Genomic DNA, 6,514 nt, shown 5'->3' with positions numbered 1-6,514 from the left:
TTTGGTGTGATCTGCTAATCATGGGCGGACAAAGAGCCAAGAACGCCAAAATTGCTTCCAATTTGAACACAGGCCATTGTGAAGCTGAAGTCTGGAGATTCAGTTTTTGCCTTTTCCTGCGGCGTAGATGAACTTGTTTTGAAACGCAGAGGTCCCAACCGAGTCAATTTTATTTATATAGCGCCAATTCACAACAGAAATTATCTCAAGGCACTTTACACATTGAGGAGGTCAAGAACAACACTCCTCATGCATTATATATAAGTATACTGTTCAGGAAAACCAACCAAACCCCACATGAGCAAGAACTTGGCGACTGAGGCAAGTGAAAAACTCCCTCTTAGGAGGAAACCTCAAACAGAACCCAGGCTCTCTCTGCCTCGGGCCAAAGTAGAAGTACAGTGGGTTGAAAACAGGTAGAGAGGAAACAGGATAGAGGGATTGAACAGCAAGGGGGGGGTGGAGAATGAGAGAACAATGGGCACAACAACCGCCGTATCAAAAACAGTAAAAGTCCCACGGTGACAGTGGCTAGACGATACCGTTCTGCTGTCACCACTGCAGGTAACAAGTTGAAAAGTGTGACCTCTTGTGTCACAGGGAAGAGAGAGAACGACAAAGGGAAACAGCTTCGTAAGATACTCCAGTACACCGGTGGCGATGCGGTGAGAAAATGAAGGGAAGCTTGGTGCATCAAGGGAGACCTCTCGGCGCTCTAGGCAGGATAACGTCAAGATGAGCAAGGACAACCCTGAGACGGGTCAGCCCTTGCTTTAAGCTTTTCCGGAAATAACATCACAATTTAAAAGAAGCAAATCCTTCCGGGAGTCACTGATGGTGTAGTGGTACACATGTCTTCCTTTGGTGCGGGCAGCGTGGGATCGATTCCTGCTCAGTGATAGTGTTCATAACTGCCCTGCGACTGACTGGCGACCAGTTCAGGGTGCAGTCTGCCTCTTGCCCGAAGCTGGCTGGGATAGGCTCCAGCTTTCCCGCAACCCTTGTGAGGATAGATGGCTTGGATAATGACATGACATGATAAATCTATCTGCGCATGTAAAGTAAATCTTCCAAAAGATGCTAGCCAGATAGGCTAAAACATAAGTTTTCACCATTTTACAAGGAGATTATGTGGGATAGTTTAGTGGGTTGCCAATACTGTGCCAAGATGTTCCCCTTTCAACTTTACGGGCTCCTCTTTCCGCTTCTCACATCGGGGGTCGCCGCAGCGAGTCGTGTTTTCAACTCGCATGATTTTTGTGGCTGACTTTTTATGACGAATTCCCTTCCTGATGAAACCCTCGTTTTATTTGCGCTCGGGACAGGAACTGGCAATATCCAACGCTATTCTTAAAAGAAATACAAAAGCAATCTCGTGGCTCTGTTTTTCATATATTTGACATTTTCCATTTGAAATGTTTGTGCCAGAGGATTTAAGGCCACATCCAGGACAGAAAGTCTCCGGTGACAGCAGCATCAAGACGATCCCAATGCTCAGCTCAATTCTGAACATTTTGTAGCAGGCCTTGACCAAAAGTAAATCCGCTGCAGGATTGGTGGAACGGCAAAGAGTAAACAAAGAAGAGAAGGAGCCATTAGTGTGGGGGGAATTTGCAGTGACGCCATCAGTATCTTAACTAACAATCTGAACTCAAGAACGGCTTTGGGGAAAGGAAAATATTCAACCACAAAGAAGTGCATCTGCCTTTCATTTACCCGTCAACCGTTCAAGCAGGAGTTGAACCAGCAATCTTCCATCAGCTCATACGCTTGGTGTGTTTTATCGGAGGGGGGGGGGGATGACTCTGAATCACTTGTGTCTATCCCAGATGGGATCGTTTTCAGTTCTTCTGCGCGGTGGCTTCTTCGCAATCAGGTACTCCTGAACTGCCACGTTTGATTGGCTATTTGCTGTTGGTTTTCGAGTATTTTTCCAAGCCTTTTCCCAGTTTTTATGTCCACCTGTGTCATTGGGCGATCACCCCCCCCCCCCCAAAAAAAAAAAAATGAATACAAATTTAACACATTGATTAAATTTGACAAACACAATTTAGAATTTAATTAGCTCTGATGTAATGATGTCAGTGTTTCCCAACAGCGTCCAAACTCTTTCCCGGCAAAACCTTTCCACAGCGACCTAATCAGCGTGACTTGTGCGTAGATGGCAACTTTTGAAGATTACACAATATTTATTCATGGCCAGACATCTAAGGGACGCGACGATGTTTGGCTGCCTCCGTGTTGAAACTCACTCAGTCATGCAGAAAATGGAACTAATGTGAGGACTTTAAATAAATTTGTGTGAAACAATGTTAACGGAGATCAAATGTGGCGCTCCGAGGCTCGAGCGCTGCGTTCTCTTTTGCCGGATCAATAGAACGCCGACACAGCAGACCTCCGACGGAGAAACAGACGCCGCAACAATAGAACTCGAGTATAAAAATAACCCAGCAATTTGATGTTCTGTTTAAGAAGTCCAATTAGCCGTGTGGAATGGTTACGAAGACAAGAGCTCGACCAGAATGTTCTGTGCTGTCATTTTCGTGAAGTTCATTTGGACAGGATGTCGTGACTCTTTAATTCACTCAATTTGTTCAAAACAAACTGAAGTAGTACAACTCAAGGCTGCAATTCGGCAGACAGTTACGTGTCTTCTAATCCCTCTGCCGCCCTTACATAACACCCGGTCATCTGTATTATACGAGAGATTTGGGTTGTAGGTAAAGGGGGGCTGCAGTCACGGGGCATAAAACGACACCCCCACTGAGCTAGAATCGATCCCACGCTGCCCACACTAAAGTCAAGTTGTGTGTACCACTACACTATCAGTGACCCGTCTCAAAGTGTAGAATGTAATGTACACCTGGGTTGTTTAGCACAATACTGTACGTCAAAACTGGCCACATAGATTTGAATTGACCGGGGTTCAAATCCCGCCTGGGCCTGAGTGGAATTTGCATGTTCTCCCCGTGCCTGTGTGGGGTTTCTCCGGGCCTCCCACGTCCCCAAATCCTACATTAATCGAGGCCTCTAAATTGCCCCTCGGTGTGATTACGAGGGCGACTGTTGTCTGTGTCTGTGTGCCCTGCGATTGGCTGGCAACCAATTCAGGGGTTTCCCGATGATAGCTGGGATAGGCACCAGCACCGCCGCGCCCTTGTGAGGATAAGTGTCTCGGAAAATGAACGAACGTATTTTTCCAATTGTTCAAATTTAGGGGCCAGTGTGGTTGTTTAAACACTTGGCATCATAGTCCCTTAGTCACAAGTTGCATCGATGTTAAAATAGTTTTGTTACTTTTTTTTATTGCTGCTCCGCGAGGCACTGCGTTCCCTATAAAATGTCAGGGTTGACATCCAGAGGAAAATCTGCTAATATTTAATCATAAAAATAATAAAAAGATGAAGGAAAGCCGTAAACCCTGCGGGCCTGGAAGCTAACAGTGTAACAGGCTGATTTTCACACATAATTTGTATCCCTCTCATTTCTATTGCTGCTTATCTTAAGTGGGAACGCGGCTGAGACACATGCGTTGTAAAATAACCTCGCGATGCTGGCACTCGCGTGTAATGTGTTCTTCCAAACAGTGCATCTTTCTTCCATTTGCTCCCTATCTCCCCCCCCCCCCCCCAACCCCCATAAAACAGAGCCTATCCGCAGTTAAAACTGGTCTACGGGATGAAATGGCACCGTTTCTGGCCGATCGGGGCGCGGCTAGTGTTAGGATGCGTATGCTGTCACTGAAATGTAAACTCGGGGAGACCTATACCATCTGCAGTGAGGAGACCTTCCATTCCTGACACCGAATTTCTTAACTTTATGGGATTATATAATGTTACATAACTGATTGAAGCGTTACTCCGTTAATTGGGCACAGCCGATGTCACAGGCCCGATGCTGGGAGCTCAACAGGGAAATGAACGCGTCACTATTTTGATAAGATTATTGCTTGTCTTTGCTTGAACATATTTCGGCGAGCGTGAAAGTTACAAATCTCGCCAACGTAGCAGTGTTTAGATTGTACCCAGGGCTGTGGATTTAGTTGCAGAAGTTTGATTTATTATTCTGTTTTTGTAAGATATCTGTGATTAACGTGGAAAAACAAGCGAAGGAGAAATGCTTCCATAATGAAGAAGAAGCATTTGCCAGCAAGTTAAGTGAGCGCAGCCTTTGAGATGCAGAGGCCTCATCAACTGTCTTCCCTTTTAGCAGATGGAATTCACACACCATTCGGTCTCCTGATTTAAGCACCGCGTTCATTGTTTACTCCTAGCAGACATCAAACTTTGCGCTAAGCTAACTCAGGTTGAATACAGTTTTTACAAAAAATTAAAAGGTCTTGATTTGGATTAGGCTTTGGGAACCTGGTTGGCACCTCCCTCACTTTCCACACTCAAGTCCGTCGCAGGTCAAATTGCAACTGGCGGCAGCAAAAGTTTTTGTTCCTTCCACTGTTCCGCCAAGCGCCAGCTCCTCGCTGGGCCCACCTAAACCCAATTTAATTTCAAACATTCTCAAATAAGCAAATGAGGGATGCAAGTTAGAGATATTCTACTGTCAGGTTAATTTTTCTGATGACCCCAAAATGCACTTTTAACTTTCAAAGGTGAACTCAAGGCACAGCTGGTAAAAGCGTTGGCTTCACAGTTCTGAGGACCTGGGTTCAATCCCGGCGCCGCCTGTTTGGAGTTTGCATGTTCTCCCCGTGCCTGCGTGGGTTTTCCCTGGGCACTCCGGTTTCCTCCCACATTCGAAAAACATGCAACATTAATTGGATATTCTACACTGTCCCGTCAGTGTGATAGTGAGTGCGAATGTTTGTCTCTATGTGCCCTCTGATTGGCTGGCAACCAGTTCAGGGTGTACCCTGCCTCTTGCCAGTTGACAGCTTGGATAGGCTCCAGCACTCCCCACGACCCTCTTGAGGGTGAGCGGCGAAGAAAATGGATGAATGGATGGAAGGTGGACTTAATTGAACCTTCTCTAAACGTTTGAGTACACATGTTGATCTTTTGAATGTTTCAGTAATTTTTGCACAGCTTGGTCTTCTCTAATAGGAGCTCAAATCCAAAATTCGCCACGGATCCACCCGTACGCCTTTCTGTGCCTCTTCCAGTCCTCCTTGTTGAAATCTTGTGATGAAAATCTGCGACACTCGAAGCTCAGCGACAACCTCCCTGACCAATTGTTCGAATTGTTATTCTTAGTTTCGTGATGCCAAAATGTGAACTGCGTGATGAGGGGGGGATTGTTTGAATTCCGATTCTAATTGAACCAGGAAATGTTTTGGTCCATTCATGGCTCCAACACCTGTTGTAAATTTTGCCCTTTGGGTCCTCGTTAGAGAACAGGAAGATTTGCAAAAAGCACTCAAACACCTAACAGTTGAACAAATATATTCAAAAAGTTTAAAGAAGCTCAGATTACGTATTGGTGACTAGAGCATATGCAATTCTGTCAGTGCTGTAAGCCATTCATAGAAAATATGTCATTTTATGTCCAGCAAAAAAAAAACAAGCTAAAAAAAGGTAAATTTCTAAGAAATGGCCCCAGACATTGTGACCTAGCACCATGACGTGCTGCTGAACCTTAAGACAGGGACATGTAGACAACCGTAATGACTTTTCCCTGCGTCACATTGATTATTTCTATTCATGACTTACATCCCCACGGACCCCGCCATTCATAACAGCCCCCCCCCCCCCCATCCCAACACTCCTTCCCGGAAGGTGCGGTCATCTGACGCCGGTCTGCTCTCTGTCCCGCACCAAACTGCGAACTTTGATGACATACCCACCTGCGCCTCAACGCCCATTTTTTTTTTTTTTTTTTTTGTAAACAAAATGCAGTCTTGTAGCTCTCACAGTGATAAAGAATGGAGACCCCTGTTCTGTGGTTTCTTCAGTCTTTGTGCACCCCCTGGTGATGGAAACGGGTTTTTGCATTTCCGCCTTTAAACCAAATCCTGAAGAAGATTAAGGAGTACACAGCCTCAGTTTGGGAAAATCTATGATAACCTATGCATTTGCATAAGAGTTAGTTCAGCATAAATGTCCACACACACTTCCACTCCCAAATTCATTTCCCACAATTCCCACGTCTGTACACCTCAGTGCCAGCCCGAGTGGGTCAACCACCTGGCGGAGCTGGGTCTGCCAACCAGACAGACGGATTTGAGGATAGGAATTTAACACGACAGTTCAAGACAGATCGGGTTCGACACAATATTCAAACGGCTCGAACCCGCACAGTTCCGCCTTGGCTTTGGACCCAACAGCTGTGTTTAATGGGGTAGCCACCATTTGTCAAGCCGTGCTCCGCAGCACCAAAGTCATTCCGAAATACAGATGGCAAGCTGGCTGAGGTCAATCCGAGCCAAATGCACAACACGCTTGTATAGAAAGTAATATTTTATTAGGTGCAATAGCAGCAAAAAGATTGTTTGATTTTATATTGGGGTTGCGAGAAGTGCTTGCAAGGCTGACTTTTGGGTAAATAGACTGACGTCACACAC

Source organism: Syngnathoides biaculeatus, chromosome 3, assembly GCF_019802595.1.
Source record: "Syngnathoides biaculeatus isolate LvHL_M chromosome 3, ASM1980259v1, whole genome shotgun sequence".
Taxonomy (NCBI): domain Eukaryota; kingdom Metazoa; phylum Chordata; class Actinopteri; order Syngnathiformes; family Syngnathidae; genus Syngnathoides; species Syngnathoides biaculeatus.
The sequence above is the reverse complement of the archived record's forward strand: the minus strand, read 5'-3'. Positions refer to the sequence as shown.